This window comes from Puntigrus tetrazona, chromosome 7 (genome assembly GCF_018831695.1).
Source record: "Puntigrus tetrazona isolate hp1 chromosome 7, ASM1883169v1, whole genome shotgun sequence".
Taxonomy (NCBI): domain Eukaryota; kingdom Metazoa; phylum Chordata; class Actinopteri; order Cypriniformes; family Cyprinidae; genus Puntigrus; species Puntigrus tetrazona.
Window position 1 is genome coordinate 26077951 of NC_056705.1, and position 22223 is coordinate 26100173.

General features: G+C 39.6%; 1 protein-coding gene across 9 annotated transcripts in view; it reads left to right on the forward strand.

Moving 5' to 3' along the window:
- Positions 1–22223, forward strand: part of znf536 (zinc finger protein 536) — a 170757-nt gene that overhangs the window by 85134 nt on the left and 63400 nt on the right. The gene's annotated exons all lie outside the window — the stretch shown is intronic.

Sequence of the window (22223 nt, forward strand, 5' to 3'; positions counted from 1 at the left end):
ATATGTGACAGTAGGCCTTTTAAAGCTTTGAAAGTTATCTGTCGACTTTACCGATAGTTAACAATAGACAGCTAATGCAGTAGAGTCACCACTGAAACCAATGAAAAGGAAATGAATGCAGTTGCACTTTGGTATTCTTTGCAGTTAGTTCTTTCAGTTGACAGAAAATGGCTGATTGTGATGTTGCTTTTAGGTGATAGGCAGGAGATCAAATGCGCTAACAATGTAGCAATGCTAATGTGATTCTGATCAGCAAAATTCAGTGCAAAACTGACAATTAATGTCACTGTTCAAATAGCTATCAGACACCCTCCGGAGGAGTTAGTTTCATTATTTACTGTGAACTTAAGCTAATTCATTAATGAGGTTTCCATACTTTGGCTGTCCTTTGGTATCCGTTAAATTCTCTGTTAACTGTGAACTATATAAAAACAAGATCCATATTCCATTCTCACAATGGAAAGCCTATGTGGATGTACGGACATGTTATGGGTGATTAAAACATCCTGCTGCAAGGGAGAGGGACAGCAAACCCCACCCCATCTGTGGAACTCAGAGCTTGTGAGATAAAATGTATGTTTAGTGGGATTAAGTGAAGCTGCAGCTAATGATTACAGAAGTTTTAAAGGTAACTTTCTCATTCCTTGGGGTGGTACACCACTGTTAAGCAGCCTGGCTGTTAATTAGGTCACGTCTATGTGATAATCAGTTAGCTTAAGCTAAACAAGACACTAATTAAAGATATACATATAAAGCAGGTCAAAAAAATGAACTTCATTTGCTGGGTAAAATGTGCTTTTAAGTCATCAAAAAAAATAAATAAATAAATAAAAAAGGGAAAAAAGTGGCTTAGCTTAAGGCTCTAAGCAACTTAATTTCAACAGCAAAGAAGAAATTGTTTATTTATTCCCAGTTCTTATCACCCTCATGTAGTGAGATGAGTTTGAACATGCAGTGGGCTATGTTTATTTTAATCTAAGGAATAATAACAGACAACCCCCACCCCAATTAGGAATTAATGAAAATGAGAAGAAGATAAAACCTATTTTCTTTACAGAGACTATTAAACCTAAACACTCCTCAACAGAAAGGAGGGTATGTTACGGAAGTAATTATCCAGTGAATTTTAATGCAGGAAGTTTTCTTTCTTTTGCATCTCTCTTACTACTACTTTGAGATTTAGCTCATGGCATTTTATAAACTCTTCTCAAGCTTTTGTTAGATTGGCAGGGTATTTGGAATTAAAGTGATTAGTGTTTAATAATAAAAATGTTAAGCACTAACTGAATCATGGGACGGAGAATGAAAATACAATTTATTTATTGATTCTTTGGCAGTCTCATAGCTTTTATTGTACATAAGTCGACCAGTTTTAATAAACACAAATCTGAAAAATTGGTTATGTGATGTTTTGCCAACGTCACCATTACTTTTTCCCCCCTTTCTTTTACCATCTTACCATTTGCATGCTCTTTTGCTATAATCTACTCTCTCTCTCTCTCTCTCTCTCTCTCTCTCTCTCTCTCTCTCTCTCTCTCTCTCTCTCTGTCTCTGTCTGTCTGAGTATTTCTCCAGCTTGTCTGATGGCATTTCGGGATGCTTTTTAAACATTAATAATAACATTTCTGTTATTATAAAAAAACACGTTTGAGTAATGCCGTATAATGGCCGTATATTTTGGATACTTCATCTTGCTGAAAGACTAACTCTCACCCAAGTATTTGTAGCAAGCTGAAACAGGTTCCCTTGCAGAATTTCCCAATATTGTGGCCCATCCTCTGTTCCTTATATTTTAACAAGACACTCAATGCCTACAGCAGTTTCACAGCATGATGCTACCGCTACCATACTTCACTGTAGGTACGGTGTTTTTGAGATGTGGGCAGTGTTACATTCTTGCCTCACATATTGTTTTACATTTTTGGCTGGAAATGTTGGCTTTTTTGGCGAAGTCCAAACATCCTCTCACATGATTCTTGAGTCTGACTTCTTTTGTGCCCCCCCCCTCTCCCAGATACAGTATATGCCACCCAGAGGTAGCTGAGCTCATAATGTGAGGGATTATTTAACCTACAATATGATCAGTTTACAGCTTCTGAACTTTGTGGCCTGAAACTCTCTGTCCATTAGATTCTGGTTTGCACAGTTTTACATGTAATGGCCACTGTATGTACACATATTTTATTTGATATATATTCCCACTCCCTCCTTCCCTCCCCCCTCTTCCCCATGCGTGTGAGGTAGTGTCAAGGTAGAGTGTGATCACCAGCTGAAATCCCACGTCGCTGCCCAGCTCAGTTGGAGCAGGCAGGGAGCTCTCACAGTGAAGCGGGCATAATGCCAGCCCCCCCTCTTGTCTTGAGATTGACCTTCAGGTCTCTTTGCTTGCAAGCACAGGGAGGTGCGTGTGTTTATGGGGGAATGATGCCGTAGTAAGGGGCAGGCAGTTTGGCAGATTCTCTGACGTGCTTATTTAAAAGTATGCATGCACATGCTCAGGGCTGTGCTTTCAGGCCATGACACAAAACATGTACTTTACAAACCCTTACAAACTAAAGGTGTGATGTACAGGGTAGGAAGTGTTGCACTGTCTGTTTACCTACTGGTGCTTTAATGTTTAATGCAGCATATCTTTATTAGCCCGGCATTTGTTTAAGGTGGAGAAAATACTTATTTTCTTAACAATAAAATTGCTTTTTAGCAAGAAAGTATATATTATGGCCTTTCACACACTCGCACGCACACTTACACACATATGTGTTTTTTGTTTTCATTTTGGGGGTAGGAAGGGTGTATGTTTATGTAGTATGCAACAGGATGTGGCATGTCATACCTCTGTTTTACTTTTAATATCTTGCACGTTCCTCTAACCCAAAGAGAACAGACTTCCTTTATCATGTGTTGATTTTATTTTCTTTTTTCTTTACCCTCTCTTTAACGTACGGCAGATTCATCTGCTGTCTCCCTTCAGCAAGCTCACCCAACCTCTAAACCACCTACCCACTGCAATTTTGAGTTAAACTTGAATTACAGTAATCAACAATAACATCTCAACTGTGAAAGAAGGTCGACACAATCGCTTTTGTCTTTGACACTGCACTTGTTTAAACACAGAGAGAGACAGATAAAAAGGAAAAAAAAAGTTGCCTCAGAAATGTCCTCTAAAGGCCTTTCTCCTCTTCTCTCAATAATCAACCTTAAATATGCTTCTTGTGCAATAGAATTTCCAGCCTCTGTACATCTCTTCCACCTCTTTCCTTCTCTCTCTTTTTTTAGTTTATTACATTTTTCCCTATTCTCTTTTATTTCTTATTACCATTACAAGATTGGCTTGACTGAGGAGGGGATCTATTGTTATTTCAGATTCCGCAGTCTGAATTGGGCTTCATAAACAAGGGGGGTTCATTCCTGATAGTGTTTCTGAATTCATTATTGTGGGACTTTGAGTGACAGCTGAGAGAGAGAGAGAGAGAGAGAGAGAGAGAGAGAGAGAGAGAGGAAGAGAGAGAGAGCAATGGAGAGAGAAAAGGAAGTCTTTAACAGAAGCATACAATGAATGACAAAACACATCTCACACACACACAAACACACACACACACACTTATATATACATATATATTCACCCAGCATTTGTTGAAGGTGTAGAAATAAATATATATTAAATATATATTGTTGTTATTGTTTTTATTCTTATACGATGTATGTATATTTCATATGCACGCATCATATGTATATATATAGCTTACTACTAATATAGCTGGACACTAAATAAGGTAGACTGACTGTAAAACAAATACTACACTCCTATAGTGATACTGAAATTAAAACTGAAACATACTCAAGTTTTATTCACAACTTTTTTTATTTGCAAAAACAGCATTTTACAGTGTGTATTTAGTACACTAACATTTCTCAGATCAGGCCCTGCGTGGCACTCATGGTTGCCTATTAAGGATCATACTCCTGCCTTGTTTTTATTTCAAGACATTCTTGAACATGATTCATGTACTACTAACTTGAGAAAACCAAGGGAAAAGCATTTTGTCTTTCTACTGCCGGATCTCTGTTGCTTAAGGCTTCAAACCTGCCTTGTCTTTTTCCTCCAGTTGAGAATCCCCCATGTCTAAATATTGTTAAGAGGAAGAGCATTTTAACATGGCAAGGATTATCAGTATATCCCCAGGTCTTTACAGCTTGCCGCCGTTTTGGGCGAAACACTTGCTCCATACAAATTGAAATTGGATTTGCCAATGGATGCCTTAGGTTATAAAGCATGGATATTCATCTAATTACACAATTACAAATTGGAGTAATTACATATGCAGACTTGCTGTACAATGTAATTGTGGTGTAATTAAAGTCGAAATAACCCAAACTGCTTTGCAAAATGCACGACTGTCCACAGAGACGCAGACCTGTTCATCCTTTCTGACCTATGGCATCGGTTTCAGTCAGACATTTATTGCATTACTTGTACAATTTAGAGAAAGAGAAATGATGCTGTTTAAGTTTGGTCAAATTTAGTTTTTAGTTTGCAAACTACTGTATGTTTAAGTTGAAATTGCACTTCTAAATGACCACACGTCTGATGAAGTCTGTTGTGACTGAAAATGAGTTGAAATGACGTGAAATAGCTTTTGTGAGACAAAAAGAGTATTCCTTATCATTAACGGCATCTCTGTCATATTCTCTCTGTCGTCCTCCTCCTCCTTCTCTCTTTTTCTCTGTCTTTAATTTTCTCTTTTGCTCTCCCAAATCTTTAAAATGAGGACAGACTACATTTCTCTCTCATGTGCTAATTAGGAACTGTAGACCTTGGAAGAATTATGTCAATGTTTATTCCTATCATTCACCTTCATTATAGTTCGCGCCCTCTGCCCTCTCACCCAGCATGCATCTCTCTCTCTCACACTTTTTTTTTTTTTTGCATACTTGTCGTATTTTATTTGAATGCATTCAGTCTTTCAGTGCATACTCTGCAGCACAGAGTTCTTTCTCTTAAATCTGTCATCTCTTTTTGAAGTGTAATAATTAAAAAAAAACGTCATGGTGTGTGAGAAAAATGTTATTATACTGCTTTATTTCAGTACAGTGGGTCAGGACTCTGGTGTCTTTAAATGATAAAAGTTCTATTCAACGTGCTAATTGTCAGTGTGCTCTGTTGATTGACGTGTCTTAGATAAATGTAGACTTAGTATTTTTGTGCACGCTTGAACAATAAAAGGGCAATTTATTTCCCCTTAGCAGCAGCTCATTTGATTTCTCTGTTTCGCATGCTCACTTTTTCTCTCTTTGCCTTGTTATACTCTCGCTCGCCTTTTCTCGCCTTTTTCCTCCCTTTCTCTCAATTTGTAAATATTACCCATAGTGGGAATTAGCATTGCTTTTTTCCACTATATTTAAAATTCCAATTGTATTCCGAAGTGTATATGAAAGAGCTTCCGTGAGTGTCGTCTCTCTGTGCTCACCGTACCCCTGTGAGGCTATCAACGGGCAGTCCTTATGAAACATTTATCAGTCTGTTTTATGTCTTAATGATCCTGTTAGGATTCCCCGCTTGGTTATGGAGACAACGGCGAGCTATGTACCGCTTGGAGAAAAAGAGAAAGAAAAGAAGAGAGAGAGAAAAAGAGAGAGGGAGAGAGAGAGAGAGAGCATAAGCCGCATGCAGTATACCAGATTTTAATTCCGTGTCTTTGCCAAAACATTGCTTACCTTTGCATACAAGCCTCCTTGGCAGGGCCGCGCTTTTTCATCAGTCTCTTCATTTTCTGTTTTATGTTTTTATAATTAAAACATAATATTTATCTTTCCCCAACAGAAGGCTGTCGTACTGGGGGAGGCAGAGAGTTTGAATATTAATATTTTAAATGCATCAATACGACGTCTTTCAGCCGACTGGAAAGGTGTCATCACTTTAAATGAGATAATGGGGTCTTGTATACTATTAAATGTACTTGTTAGAAAAAAAAAAAAAGAAGAACGCAATCTTGACTGAGGCATATGAAAATATCATCATCGGGCTACTGAGGAAAACAGGAAGGGAAAAAAAAAAATCTTAAATCGAAGAGTTTTGAATTAGTACCACGCTAAAGTAGATGCAAAGTGTCATTATTGACAATCGCATTCTTTCCTGGAGAAAACAAAAAGTTTATTTGCTGAAAGGTTGGATGGTGCTGCGGTTTTTGTGAGCGAAGGGCGACAGCTGTCTTACTCTGTCAGAGCTGAATTCCTCTGGAATGAAACCGCCTCTCTCTCTCTCTCTCTCTCTCTCTCTCTCTCTCTCTCTCTCAAACCAGCGCATACAAATGGCATATCTGGGTGGGAGGGCGCTTTGTTTGAACAAGTTAACTTTGGCATGATTGGGGTGCCTCCCGTGTGAAAGAGCAAGTGAATACATTGACCTTTGTCTCATTAAATATGGAGGACCAGCCATATGATACCATGACAGAAGAATCCTCCTTCTCCATTTGCCTTCCCTTCTCGCTGTCTCGCTCTCTCTTTCTCTCGTTTACCCGTCTTTCTCTCACGCAGTTGCGTAAACACAAGTTACAGAGGTGTAAAGCAAGAACATTATGTAGATTAAAAGCAGTATTTAGAGAGAAAGACACATGTGTCAAAGTCCCAGCCATGCTGTGGTGGGATGAGGGGTGGGGGGCTTTACGGGCATTCATCATGCACTGATGAGTATCTCTCCCCTCGTCTTTCCCTCTCTCCCTCCTAACCCCATTGACAGGCCACATAAAAAAGCCTTTGTGTCAACATCACGGCACTGACATGAGGCAGATAATGACATGAAAAGTTTGCCTCTTCTTCTCCGCACCCCCATCTTCATTTTAGCGATAGTTATCTTCTAATCAAAGGCGAAAGAAGGGTAAAAAAAAAAAAAGAGAAAACTGGGCAAAAAAGTCCATGGATTAAGATCTTCATTTTCTCTCTTTTTCTTTCCTTTTTTTTAGCCTGTGCATTCCAATTGTTCTTAAAATATTTGGCAATGTCAATTAGTAAGTGAGCAGAGCTAGCTGATGAACACAATTTTCCACTAGACTGAGCACCCTATTGTTGTGGAGCGAGGAGCAGATTTCTGAGGTCATTATCATTCCCCGTTAGCCTGGCCCAGCTGCTCCTCTCGGCTTCAGCCAAACTCCACACCACGGCTCTGGTAGCAGTCAGCAACAGGGGGCCTGGAGAGAGAGAGAGAGAGAGAGAGAGAGAGAGAGAGAGAGAGAGAGAGATGGAGGGAAAGAAGGGAGGGCTGGCATGAGAGAGAGAGAGAGAAAGAGAGAGGTAGCATGCTAAAGAAAAAGTGTGGATGGTTGGGAGGGCCGAGACGAGCAAATGATGGTCAGATCACGCTAATAAAGCCTAAAGAGAAAGATTGAAAAAGACAGCTACGCCGCTCGATGAAATTAGAGAGGAAGAAACAGGGATAAAGAACAAGAGAGCGAGGGGATGGAGAAACAGAAGGAAAGAAACACGGCGCTTGGAGGGAATTAAAAAATCAGTCATACGCTTCTTGGAGCCGAACGCCGAACGCTGAGATTATGAAGGCAAAAGATTTGGATGGTAATGCAACTCGGGGAAATAAAGATCCAGAATGACATACTGCTCTGGTTGGGCAAACCTCTCCCCCAACAGACCCCTGTACTGGCAGGCAGGGGCAAGAGAGAGCAGCCCCAGCGAAGCCATCCTGTCTGCTGTAGAGTAACTACAATGAGAGAGAGATGAACACATGGTGGAAGTGAGGCAGGGGTGAAAATGAATGCAGTTCTAAATGAGTGAAAACACTGTATGTGTTATGAGGAAGGAAAGCTCATGAATGTCTAAAATAATGATGGTGAACGAGGGAGTGTAGAGGGTATATGTGAAAGAAACGCGAGAACAACGGAAGGGAAAACATGAGAACTGAAAAAAGGGGGGAAATATACATCACACTTGTATACGTAATAATACAGTTTTTTTTGTTTTGTGCTTAAATTGCATCTGACTGTGGCATATTCATTTTCTCTGTTTTTTCTTGCTCACTGAAAACTTTAGTTCTCGTCGTTGTTGACGTGTGTGGATTGCATCATGCTGTTTGCATGCTCTTCCGCTAGGTTATTAAAGCAGGGCCAAATTACTTGGAGAATGGATGTTTTTGATGGAGTTAGTTATTAAACAAATTAACTTCTTATACCATTTAAATGACAAATTCCAGAACCTTTGAAAGTACTGTGATAAGTACTGCGTAAGAGATTATGAAAGAGACAAAAAGTGTAGAATAGTGACTTGACTATTGGTTGTTCAGGAAGATTGACATATCTGACTTTACAGGATCAAGATAAAAATAAAAAAAATAAAAAAACATGTATTTCTAAAATGGATAAGGTAAATTTCCACCCCCCCTCGCTACTTTGTGAAAAGTGTGTTTTTTAAAGGTAACCTAGAAAATTAGCTTCATGTAGTTACATGTAAATTAAGTCAGAAATGTTATTTAAACTGTCTACATCAAGCTGACAAATTAGGTTACGCTAACAAACGTAATTTATTTTCCGAAACATTATTATCAGGTTTATTTATATGCTGTAAAAATAAACCTGATGATTGTGACATTTTTCTTTGATCTAACCATTAAACATTACTTGTTTTAAAATAATAGTCAGTTTAATTCAGTTAAATGAAAAAATATTTTGAATAAAACTATTAATTTAGATGTTACCAAAAAAGGCACTTTTTAAGCTGGTAAAACCTTTTCTTTTTTTTCTCTTTTTTTTTGGTTAAACACCTCTCCTGTCTTTATTCACAAGTAAAGTTTGAATGAATGTTTAACTGACTATGAATGAAGGACTAGATGAATTATTTTCTATGTTTAGCGCTCCTCTAGCAGGTTTGGGACTCTCCTTAACCAACACCAATATGCCACAACCACCTGGACTACTTGACAGCAGCCAATCTGTGCCGTCTTGTTGTCTAGAGAAGGATTTTTCCTCTCCTTTCTGCAGCGTTCATTCCACATTTTTTAGATGTTCCAGAGTAGTTTAGTTTAGTTTCTCAGAAACTAAAGCAGGCCACCACATTGTTTTGTGACCGCTGACAGTGACAATAAGTGGCACTTTGAAGACGACTACCTCCTGTTTAGAGTGAGCGGTTCATGATTAATAAGAGGTGAGTTATTTGATCTGGAGTGGAGGGCACTGTGGCATCTTCAGTGGAGTATGTCTATGCTTTACCCCTCTCCATTCTCACAGGAGAGGGCTGACAAGCTCCCCCAAAGGAGGGACATTTGACTCATCAGCATGGTGGAGCTATCCATTTCCTTCCATGCAGAGACACTTGAATCATCACCACCCTTCCCACAAAAAAAAAAAAAAAAAAAAAAAAAAAAAAACACCATTGCATTCGCTCTTTAATCTAGCAATTCAGATGTCTACGTAGAGCTTCTCTATCGTGTGAAATTCGATGTTCTACCAGCTGCCTTTTATTCTGCATTGATTAAAACAGCAAAAGAGGAGATGAAGTGTTTTATTCATTCTCTTCAAAACATCCTCATACCTGCATCATTGTTTCCAAAGGAAGCTTTTTTCAGATGATGAAAGCCCCTTTGACTCAAAGAAAAAAAGAGAAAAATATAAAAAAAGCAGCTCTCTCACTTTTGTACTTGCCAGCTGTACGTTTTAATGTGCTCCCAGAAGCATTTTCACTCCTCCCCGTTCTCTTGGCACACCATCTCCCTCTTGCCCCTTTCTCACACTCGCCGTCTATACGTCTTATCCTCCCCTCACCTACCTGTAGAAAGTTTGCGTTAGTTGCACGGCACGGCATCAAAGCATTGCTCTCAGCTTGCAGCTGCCAAGCTCCTCGTCCCCTGTTAGCAGGCATCCAGCTGTCAGGCGCAGAGAGGGGGAAAAGAGGGAGGAAATCTCTCACCAGCCATATGGTACCCGGCTCTGCCGCAGCCTCGCCGCTCCACGGGCAAATGGCAAACTCATAGATCTCATCAACACTCCTAATATCCAGCTTGGAGATGGAGAATATTAGCCTTTTCACCCTCCTCCATCCAGGCCTGACTCGGTCGAGGAGCCGGGTTCCCGGTTAGAGTGAACTGCCGCTTCCTCGGCGCCGGCCGAAAGGGGAGAGCACGTTTCTGGAAGGCATTTAAGAATGGATGCTTGCCATGCACTGTGACTTGATTTTTGATAGCTCGCATTGCGGGTCTCGCGCAAAGCGCAGCTGAACGAAAATCCCTGAACAGGTTGTGGTGTTTGAAAAATGGTGCGAAAAGCAGACACATTAAAGATTCTGCGTGACCGACCCTCGAGAGTTGGGCTTCCGCGTTTGGTCTATTAGCAGGATGCTACGTCTCCTCTCCCTAATCCTAACAGGCCTGAGATATCAGACTCCGCTGTCTCGCCGTAAGTGGTGCCTTATGGCAGCGCAAGCTGCGGCGAAGCACTGGAATTATGGGTACATTACCGCGTAAGGCTGAAAACACTGTCAAAAGCGGCGCGGGTGAATCCCGCATCCTTATGCGTACACCGTTTCCGAGTTTAGCCTTGAGCAGAAGGTACATAGAGTAATTGGTGCTGGGAGAGAATGTGTTTGTGAATTTCACTATTAATGGATATTAATTGATGGGGAAAGGAGGGGGGGTCTCTTGCAGAAGAAAAGAGAAATGAAAGAAATGTGCACTCGCAAATATTTCTTTATTTCGCTTATTTATTTTATTCCGCAACCCAACCTGAAGCAGTCTCCATTAGGAGTGAGAGCTGGGGAGATTAATATGGCGGTTGCAGCATTTTGGAGGGACGGTAACGTTAATGGTCCCACTGGGTTTTTAATGAGTGTTGTGCCCCAAACAAAATGAGCTAATTAGTGTTATCATCCATATATCAGGCCATACGCATACACACTGATCTACTCTCAAAACACACACACACACACACACACACACACACACACATACACACACACACACAGCATCATGCTGCTCCTCCATCATAGGAGAATCTGATCAGGGCTTTGTTGTGCCCTAACATTACAGGGCACTTCAGTTCAAGAAATGACCCTGTCTTTAGAATCTGTCCCATTTTCTGCAATCACTTGTGATTGAGGTGTAGTTAACTTATGGAATTATATAGAATTTAGATGTTATCTTTATTTACCTTTTGTAGCTTTGACTTTTACCACACAGAACGACTCAAATTCACATGTAATGTTTTGACACTCTGATACATACAGCCACAAACTGTAAAATTATAGCTCACACACTGGAAAATACGATCAGGTTTCCTTTTATGTCTCTCAGCGCAAACAGCCTAGATATATGATATTGTTCTTAAAGTGCCTTAAATGTCTATAGGGATCATTCCTAAAGCTATTAAAAGAGTACAGGAGTGATGAACATATCTGTGAATGGAGGAAAATAAACAAGAAAGACTGTAGGAAAGGACAGAAAAAAAATAAAAAAATTGAATGACAAAGAAAGGGAGGTTGGTAGAATGGAAGGATGAATTGAAAAGCGAAAAGAAAACATAAAAGAAAAAAAAAATTGGAAAAATAAAATAAAGAAAAAGGAAGGAAACGCATGACAAATGAAAGAAGAAAGGATTACAATAAAGAAGAAAAAATAAGAGATAGAAAATAAAATAAACAGCAAAAAGAAAAGAAAGCTGAGACAAATAAAACTGAGAAAGAAAAAAGAGGAAAGAATGTAAGGGAGGTAGGGAAAAAAAATAACACAAGGTGGCGAAGAAAAAATTCTAAGGAAAATGAAGGAAAAGAGGAAAGGAAGAAAGGATTACAGTAAGAAAGAAAAAAATAGCAAGAAAAACAAAACAACCAGCAATAAGAAAAGAAATAAAGGAACAAAAAACAAGGAGAAACAAAAAAATGTAAATTTTAAACAATGAGTACAATAAAATAAAAAGTATGGAAAGAAGGATAAGAGAGGAAAAAGAGGAATAAATGAAAATAAAAAAGAATAAGGAAGGAAAGAAAACAAATAAATAAGATTACAATAAAATACAAGGAATGAATATGGAAAAACTTAGGAAAAAAGAAAACGTAAAACAAATAAGAAAAAGAAGTAAGAAAAGAAAGAAACGAGAATGAAAGAATGGCGAAAGAAGAAGGGAGGAAAGAAATGACAATGAAAGAATAAATGGAAAAACAAGGAGCATAAAGGGGGAAAAAAAAAAAAAAAGAATGGGAAAGAGAAAGAACGAAAGAATGTTTAGGGCAGAAGTGTTGTTAGCTCCAGCAGGCTGGTGTTTGTCATGTCATTTCCTCACATTTGAGCTCTCTTACTGACCTCCACTTTATTTCTCTGGCATTAAGCCTATTATAAAATCAATAAACAATTGCGCCTTTTTCCCCTTTAAATCTTTTTTCTCCTCTGTATATCCTCTGCAATCGGAGAGGAGAAACAGATATCAGACTTTTTTCTCTCTTTCACAGCTGTGGCGGCAGCAGGTAGCGGCGATGTGACCTGTCTGTGAAAACACACTCAATTTAGTGCACGAGCGTCTTGATCTGTTGTGTCCTGTGTCATTATCCAGTTATGCCCAATCCTGCAGCTCTCTAGTGGCCTGAGGTTAACCCGAGACCCTCTCCCATCACAACCACATTCAACCAGTGGCAGACGCACCTCAGAGTATCTGCTGTCAAAATCCTTTGGTTTTTAATCAAATACGCATAAGCAATGTGTGTTTTAAAAGGCCTGTTTGTTTTTTTTGCCATTGATTGGGAATCAGTTTTCCAGCACAGCGTATGTGCCTCCTTTTCTCTCTACTCCTACTCTGTAGATTAGCACCCTGAGGCAAAGTTATGGAGTGATCGAGGGCTTTTTAATTGTCACATTCTCAAAATGTAATAACCCTCCCGATAAAAATCAACAAACACTGAGTTTGACAGCTGATTCATACATTGTGCATCAAAAATAAAAGCCATTTACAGATTTTAATTCCCACTGTCAGTTTAAACTAAAGTGTCAAGCACAGCGGTAGGGATGACAATGTAAACCGCTTTCATTTCTTCAGCTTAAAAGAACTTTGAAATGAAAATTCCTGTAACAAGGCTACAGTCACATTGTTTTTCTCTCTTTCGCTTTTTGTTTTTTTTCTCTTCCTTCCTCTACTTTTTTTTTTCTTAGGTCTCGTTCGAGTGCTGGTAATTATGGGTAATCATAAACAGCGGAGCTCCTGCTAATGAGCCTGTGTTGTATGTTGGGTTCATACAGAGCCCCCTCTTCACTGCAACCAGTGTGGGTAGAAGAAGCAGCTCTTTGTTCTGCGTGTGGTGGTCCTTTTTCATTTTTTTTCCACCAATTTGAAACTGTGCCTTTACGTTATGTTTCATTTCTTATCTTTTTATTGTTAGTCTCGTTCTTTACCGTATCATACTTAGCATTCGATAGCAGATGGTTCCTTTTGGTTTCTCAATGGTCTTCATGTTTTCCTTGATAGAGGAGGTCATGAACTCTCCGTTTGGTTGTTTTGCATATTTATCTCTAAGCATTTGCATTAGAGAGTAAAGTTCAATTTTCTAATTGATCTACGCTACTAATGCTAACTTAGTAATCACAACATTCAGAGTGTTATCTGTTTAAAACTGGCATATTGGGTATAAAGGTGACTGAAATGATTGAATTATCAGTTTTTTGGTCACTATCCTTCATCTTAAACAGTTTCTGGGCCAAATTGAGATGATTAAAAACACAATCCAGCACCTCTAACCCTATTTGCGTAGCCTTGTCACCCCCTTCAGAACTCCTACTGTAAGTTTCACCAACAGAGCGCTCTCGCTTTCTCACTCTTATTCTCTTTCCTTTCGTCTCTATCAGTCTCACTGCTGTTCCTGTATTTCCACTGGGAGAAACATTGACCTCATTTGTGAGGACAATAACCCCCTTGACTTTGGGGATTAAGACATGAAACCTTTGTGGATTAATTAGGTTTGGAGTTGAATTCATTTTGCTGCTCGGGAATACAACAAGAAGGAGAGAGAGAGAGAACTGGAGAGATTAAAAAAAGGGAGAAGGAAATAAAACTAGGCAAAGCGAAAGTTCAATTGTTCGTACTACATAGGGAACTACTTCGATTCCCCCTCAGTACGTGCTTTTTTATGTCGGTTTGACCGAATGCAGCTTGCGTTTGCTCGCAGACTCCCACAGTCTCGTAACGGCGCTTCACGCACAGCAAGCTAGAAGTGGCAGCATAGAGCATGCCACAGCATTCGCATTGTTTTAGTTGTCTTGGAAACAAAGCATGGTGTTTGTTTGTGTAAGATCTACCCCAATTGCAATTTAGATGGTTAACACCTATTGTTTTTGTTAAGAACATATGTTATTTGAGTTTAACTTTCATGTGAAAAGAGCTGTTAGCACAGTTTGTTTACAAACTAGCAAACACTCTTAATTCACGGTAGAGGAACTAAAGAACAGTGCAAAACCTTACATCTGTGATTTTCCTGCTCTCTACCAAACATGAGGGAACACATGGGCTTCATTAACCTCACACCTTCACAATCATTTAGACTTGCTTTCGTGTTTACCAAGGTCGTTAGAATTATACTTTTCATCCTTCTCTTCTCTTCTCTTCTCTTCTCTTCTCTTCTCTTCTCTTCTCTTCTCTTCTCTTCTCTTCTCTTCTCTTCTCTTCTCTTCTATTCTCAGAATTAGGTTAGGATTAGTTACATATGTTGCTATAATAATATATGTGACTATAATAATACATGTAACCCTAAACCCAACCTTAATCCTAACTGTAAACTATATAGTAAAGCATAACTAAATATTCTGTCATTATTTATTCATAAACTGTGTTGTAATATATTTATTCATTTTTCTTCTCCAGCATACATTGAGAGTCAATGGGGTTCAGTGTTCTTTTGGAATTGACTCTCATTTTTACGGACAAAAGCAGTTCTTTTATGTTCCACAGAACAAAGACAGTCAGATAGGTTTGGAACGATATGAGGGTGAATAAACAACTCAACAATTTTTAGGTGCATTTTTATCTCTTTAAACAAGTTTCCTGTATGTTGTTACATTGCTAAAGGTGCTCGTATCAGTCTGCATTTGGCTTCCATCACATGTCCCTTCATTCTCTCCAAAGCGCATAATATCCTTTTTACGATTCAGCAAACTTTTCCCTGGGGATTCTCACTCGAGACGTTATGGAAAAGATGTGATGTTGTGAACAGACTCTGGGCATTGTGACAGATTTGACATATTACAGATAACAAAATAAGAAAAAACAATATCAGCTCGTGATTTAGTACCGCAGGCTTAGAGATTCGCTCGACACCACGCAGGCCTTGTGCGTGCAAAGTTGTGTCGTCGTTCCCCTCAGGACGCAGGTTTAGCTGTGGTTTTGCGCTCTCGTTCCCTCAGCGTGGCTAAACCGTGGCTGAGCCCCCGCGAGCCCCTCACTGGGGACGGATCGCCCAAATGCCACCTCTCCTGGCTCCGGGTGCAGGTGAGGTGTAATCTTGCCACTGAAGCACTTCCTCTGCCAGAAACAGGTATTTCCTGTAAGACTCAGAGATGGGGATTCAGGAAAGAATGTCAAAGCTGGTTTTCTCTCGTTTGGTCTTCGTCTCTGCCTCTCTGATCCTCGCATTTCATGGGTATCTAGCAGGGCTCGAGAAGACCAGTTTAGTCTATTGTGGTGCAGAACAAGAAAAAGAGGGGATGAAGAGGAGCAACTTGAACTTTAGAAAAGAGAAAAAGTTTGGAGGACATTTCTGGATTATGTTCATGAGACACAAGCTGCTCGCAGTCTGAACATGGCACTATGTCAATGCATGTCTATTTCCATAAAGTTTATTTTTACACCCTGCAAGGCTCAGCACAGTAAGACACCAGCACCATCAACAACTAAATGGATGTAGGCAGGAATCTTAAGTCGACGCATCCTCATTCCAAATATTTCTGACAGCTAGCATTGTGAAAAACCCGTTCTTCTGCGCACGGTGTCCCGACGTCAAATCTCCATCCTCTCGGCACGAGACACGATAATGAATCATTGCCGAAAGGTTGCCCAACGTTGCCTAAACGTAGCTAACAGTGTTGAAAAGTACGGCGTGCCGTTAGCGCTAACAGACAGGCTTTTCTTATCTCATGCTTACTGTAGCGGTAAGTTGAACATCTGATGGCTCTCTGTGATGCAGCGTGGCGGACAGGTGAGATGCGTGAGCGAGCGACACTTTGGAGACGCGTGTTCACACCATGTCACCGTTCTCCATCTGCAAGCCTTCAGAAAAATTTCCCTTTAGTGTGTCTCTGCCAAGCTCACACACTCACAAGAGCTGCCGCACATTCTGCTTTCATTTATCAGCCACTGTTCACTAGTATTGTTTCTCACTTACGCAGCGAGACAAATATCAGTGTTTAGCTAAGAATTCACTGTAGCAACATCAAACAGCCGTTATCTAACTTTGAATATTTTGTCGGCTCCTTTTGAATAGCTCTTTTTTTAATATTTCATTTAATTGAGATTTCAAACGAAGCAATATGGAAATATGAAATTAAATCGTAATGAATCTCGATAAGCTGATAGTTGCAGAAGAGATCTAGTGTTACAGCCGCGTCTTCATCTGCTTTATGGCCGTATTCTCTCTCTGCTTCTCGAACAGGTTGACCCTCTCACCACACTTAACCTTAAGGGCAGGACGGTGCAAGTGATAACATTACCATCAGACTTTCTCTATGAAGTATTATCCCTTTAAAAGCAGGACACACTTGGTGGGCTTTTTGGAGGAGCTTTGCAGAAACAGACGGTCTCCCCACTGCAGAGTGGGTTGAGGTCCAGGGAGCACCATGAGTTTTTTTGCGTCGTATCCCCATCTCTTTGGAAACCAGAAAGCAGTAGAGTGCCATCTTTCCCCCCTACAGAGCTTCCAGAGAATCTCGCCACAATCTTCCCCTCAAACACTTTGTTTGTCTAACCCCTTCGGTGTCCCTGACAGAAATAGCCCACAGAGTCCTCCTTCTTCCCGCCATACACACATATGTAATGTCTCTCGCTCTCAGTGTACTTTTTTTAATGCGTCTCGTTCTGTTTATCTGGCCCTAACACAACCTTTCATGAAATGATCTCCTAATGATGAGTGAAAAAAGGTGCGTTAATGAATGCACAGCTCTTTTTGCAGTGCTCTGAATCCAGCACTTAGTCATGTTTCTGTTATAGGAGTAGTGGAGACAGTGGTGTGTATGGTTGTAACACATAGTAAAATCGAACAGACCAAATTCAACATTTTACATCTTGGTTATAATTAGATTTTTTTAGATTAATGAGTAAAGTCATTTAATAAGATAAATGACTAAATTGTTTTAATCAGAAGATACTCTCCTGTTTAAGTTAATACATAGCATGCACTCCAAAAGTAAATGAAACTACTTTTTTTTTTTTTTTATATTTAAATTAAAAATTAATAATTAAAATTTAAAAAATTAAAATAAATATATATATATATATTTATATATAAATCATAAAGAATAGAACAAGCTAGTTTTATAGGCCTATTTTGCTTTTGTTAATTGTATAATAAATAAAAAGAAATGGAACAAATATAATACAAAACAGAGTAAAGTATTTTTATTAATTGATTCGTTTATTTTTAAAGCAGTTAATATATTAATAGAGTGCAATTGGCAGGTGTTATTTTTTTCTTATTAATAATAGACTTATGATACAGAGTGCTAGACTTAGAATATATATAAGATAGAATAGATGGGTTTTTGTCCAATTCTTGAAGTTGTTCACTCAAAAAAGTTTTTATTGGTATCCATTGTTTCATTAATTTTTTACTTTTTTATTGTGTGTTTTTCACCATAAATTGTAATGTTTTTTCAACATGGCTGCACACACACAAGAAATCTTGTCATGGGCCAGAATGTAACACTACTTCTTGACAAAGAAAGTTTTGACAGTTTTTAAAAATTAAAAGGTTAAAAGATTTTTTATTATATTATATATATATATATATATATATATATATATATATATATATATATATATATATATATATATATATATATATATATTTGTATGGACAAAAAAATTATCAAATAAAAATATTTATTTTGTGTTGCGTTAACAAAAATATCATGCAGGTTTGTAAGACATGAGGGTAAGTAAATAATGGCAAGATTTCGATCGATCTACCTACAAAATATATCACAAGCCATCCATGAGCACTGTTATTGTACCGAAGGATAAATGCATCACCGTTGCAGTGTTTGACCTGACTGAGCTTTTCTACGGCCTCTTTCAGTGGCATCACCTCTCCCGATCTCCACCCACACTGCACACTCGCCTTTTAGGGATACATCCGGTTCTGTCACGGAATTTGTGTGCAAACACAACCCTTCCTCGCCCTCCACCCACCCCTTCCCCCTCACTTGTAAATTAAATCCACATAACAGAGATCGATGGCTGCCTCCTAATCGCGTTAGACGTATTGTTTTAAAATACCAGCGCTCAGCTGGTGAATCCTGGTGCTCTTCTGTTTGTCCCTGTTTAAGAGATCAGACCCCTTTAGCTCCCACCTTCCTCTCCCTCTCTCTCTCTCTCTCTCTCTCTCTCTCTCTCTTTCTCGGCTCACCCTTTTCTCTCAATCTGTTTGTTTTCAAAGCCCAGGGAATTGGCCCAAATCCTAGGTATCACATATCTGACCATATTTCAAGCCGAAATTAAGCATGTTAAAACCCTTTTCCCTTTAAAGGTCAGACATTAGTGCTGGTAAAAATTGATCTGTGGGTTTTATGAATTTAGCCCCTGTGTTGGAGCCGCTTTTGTAATGGGAAGATTCAGTGGGGGAAGCTTAACACGGCATTGTTTTGCTTTGACAACGCAGCCACGAGAGCCTCTGCAGCTGTTCCCCCTGCTTACAATGGCAGATTAATTAACACAATCATGTGCTGCTGGCTTCAGCTCAACACGCAGGTCTGCTCTGGGACAGATAGGTAAATCCTATACATGCCTTTCCAGACAGAGCATATTCTTGATGGGCTTCGCTACTAGATATATATTTGCAATGTGACTGGTCAGCCTATCGAGGCGAGAAACGGCGGAAAAAGGAGGACTACAAACGAGAAGGAGAGGCCTCGGCTAATTGAACCAAAGCATTGCTGGGAAGTGTTGTCTGTTTCAGAGCGGCACTTCCTCTAACCCCCCTCCTCCCTCCAATCCCCCCCCCCCTCGAGCTGCCAGGGCCATTAGCCGGGTTTCCTAATTAAGATTCCGCCGGCCGATCCGTCTCTCTTTCTTAGTTAGTTCCCTGACATTTTAAACTGTCTATTATTCCACCCGGCTTTCAGGTGCAATGCTGTGTAAATGGCAAGTCAAAAAATTATGTATCTCTCATACAGTTATCCATCAAGGACTATTAGAGGGAGCGGTCCGGGCGCTTAAATCATTACCGAATGCTGTGATCTTTCCCGATTGATCTTATCGCTCACATCCACTGTCATTCCGTTACCACACTTCATCCGTCCATTTCCCCCTCCCCTTCCTCCCCTTTCAGCGCTGCCTCTCTCTCTCTCTCTCTGCACCACACCCGTGTTTGCTTTTCAACATGACCACAGAGTGTCGATATCTCAACCTTGCACCCACTTCTCCGTTGATATGATGATCACTTAACAGTCAAGAGCAAAGGATGATGGGAAATAAGGGCGTCATCAGAGGCAGCGACGGCAGCAGCCGAGCAATTATGTTTCCTTCAGACCAAATGCTCTGCCATTAATGAAATCCCTTATCACCCTGGAGAGGAGCAGGATGCTGGGACAGGTGCGGGAGATGCGCGTCGCTCATTTATCTTGTTTCCCGGAATGAAGGGGAGAAGCGCAATACACAGACGGGGAGGCAACAAGTGCGCGGCGAGTTCGAGCGCCGTAAATAATGTGCTTCTCGGTTACATATTTTAAACTTTGATTGGCAGCTCCGGCTAATTCTATTTTGAGGTGTGTAAATATAGGGCCTCATCAGAAAAGCCTTGGCATGCAAGCTTTCAGTGTGTCTATGATTTGTTTGCGAAGACCTGCTTGTGAATGGGTGGGAGTGAGAGGGAGAGAGAGAGAGAGAGAGATGAGGGGATGTCAATCGAATGTCTGACATCCCGCCGTGCCTGTGAGCTGCGGATAGCATTTGAAGCATTTGCCCCAACAACAAGGTGTCTGCCCTTTACCGAAGCGAGGAGATCCGTGTTAGTGCAGAGGTAGTCCGGGAGAGAGAGGGGGGCAGGAGATGGGGTGGCTCTAATGACGCTAATGCTGTGTGAGATTCTGGCTCCTGTTAAAGGAAGCAATCTGATTGGAAACAGTTCTGGGAGTCTGGGAGGTTGGCCCTGGCTCGTTTCATTTAATGACCCATTTCCTCAGCTCGTGCCACAAGCAGTTAACAAAAGTCAAGGTGCCCAGAGGTTCCCCTGCTGGGGGAGCACGCCAGTCCCCGGCAGAAGTTGTATTTTTTTTGGAGGATTTTTGTAGTCGAGTTAGGAAATGTATATAATTTTATTTATTTATTTATTTTTTTGTAGTGTCAACCTGAGTTACAATGATTTATGTAAAGGTTAACCTTGTAGTCAACGCTTAAAACACTTCTAATAGTTCTAATAGCGGTAGCAGACCAGAGATGCCGCAGTGACTTTGGTGACCTTCTAGCGCAGTCGTTACGGCCCCAGGAGCGAGTCCTAATGGAGCTAGTCAACTCTGAAAGCCAAACTTGAGCTCACTCACACATATCAAGCTAATGATCAATTATTAATATTCACAATCTCTAGCCCCAATGTCCCCATATGGGTGTAGACGACAAGCAATTATGTCATGCTTCTCGCTTTTCGGACCAAGCTATGTGAAGCTATTTATAAATATATAAAAGATAGATCTTATTACGCTGAGTTATTGCCCTCTTATTTCAGATGTACAGATTCAGATTAATTTGTAATTAGTCTTGAGATTTTGAGCCTCTGTAGATAAAGGATTCCAAAGTCTATGCTTCATTCCAGAAACACGGATCTTTAAAAAAAAGAGAGAGAGAGAAAAAAAAAAAAAAAAAACGAATGCTGGTAGCTGGACTAAAATAGCATAAGCCTAAATGATTGTGCGCTCAGACAAATACAGACACGTATGTCTGAATGCCCTGGCAACAGCGAGCTTGCCAGTAAATGAGTTTTGAAATAAACTGTTATTGTTTAGTTGTAAACATCGAATCCTTGTAATGGAATCTAGGGTCGTGCTTAAGTGACAGCGTGTTGGTGGTATTGTACAAACACAGTCTTTTAAAGATGCGAGTGTGGATGGGAAAAAAGGAGAAGGGAAGAAAAAAACCCTCAAGAATAGGGCAGCAAGGCATCTGAAGCCCTTCTCTCAGTAACATTGTGATTTAATTTTCAATATCCTGTCATGCAGCACTTTTCGTCGGGCTTAGGTTCACATTAATTTGCTCCAAATGTCAGATATCTCTCCTCAGATAAAACAGACAGAGAAATAAAGACATAAGGCTCCATCTTTCCTGTGGCCCGTGCAGTCGGCAGAATAGCTTTAGTCATATAAGAGGGGGAAGTCTATTAATAGTTGAGTCATCAGTGCAGCAGTGATCTGAAATGGCAAATTGTTAGCTCCTCAATGGTGATTCTTGCTCTCTGTCAATGACCTTCATAACAACTGAACATTTGGTCTGTGGAGGAGATAGGAGCAGGCTTTCTCACTGACATGTGTGAGGGGTGACGCACCGTCAACTGGTTGTAGAAAGAGTCAACAGTGAAAGGATGATGAAGAAGAGTGAAAGAAATAAGGTGTAAATAAAAATAAGGCGTGTGAAATGTTTTTGTGTTTTTAATTGTAACATCTCTTTTTCAAAAGTAATATTAATAATGATGATATATTGTTATTATTTATTTCATGTAAAAAAAAAAAAAAAAAAAAAAAAAAAAAAATATATATATATATATATATATATATATATATATATATATATATATAGAGAAAAAAATATGTCAGAGAAATATGTCATAAATAGTATTCATTTTTTTAAAAAGATGTTCCTTGACTTTAATACAGTCATGAGGATCTGCAATATAAATGATTTTCTTTCTTTCTTTCTTTCTTTCTTTCTTTCTTTCTTTCTTTCTTTCTTTCTTTCTTTCTTTGCAGACAACTTTTTGGATAAGATAGATAAATAGATAGATTTTGATTCAATAGGATTTTCTTTTTAACCTTTCTTCACCAAGAATACATTTTTACT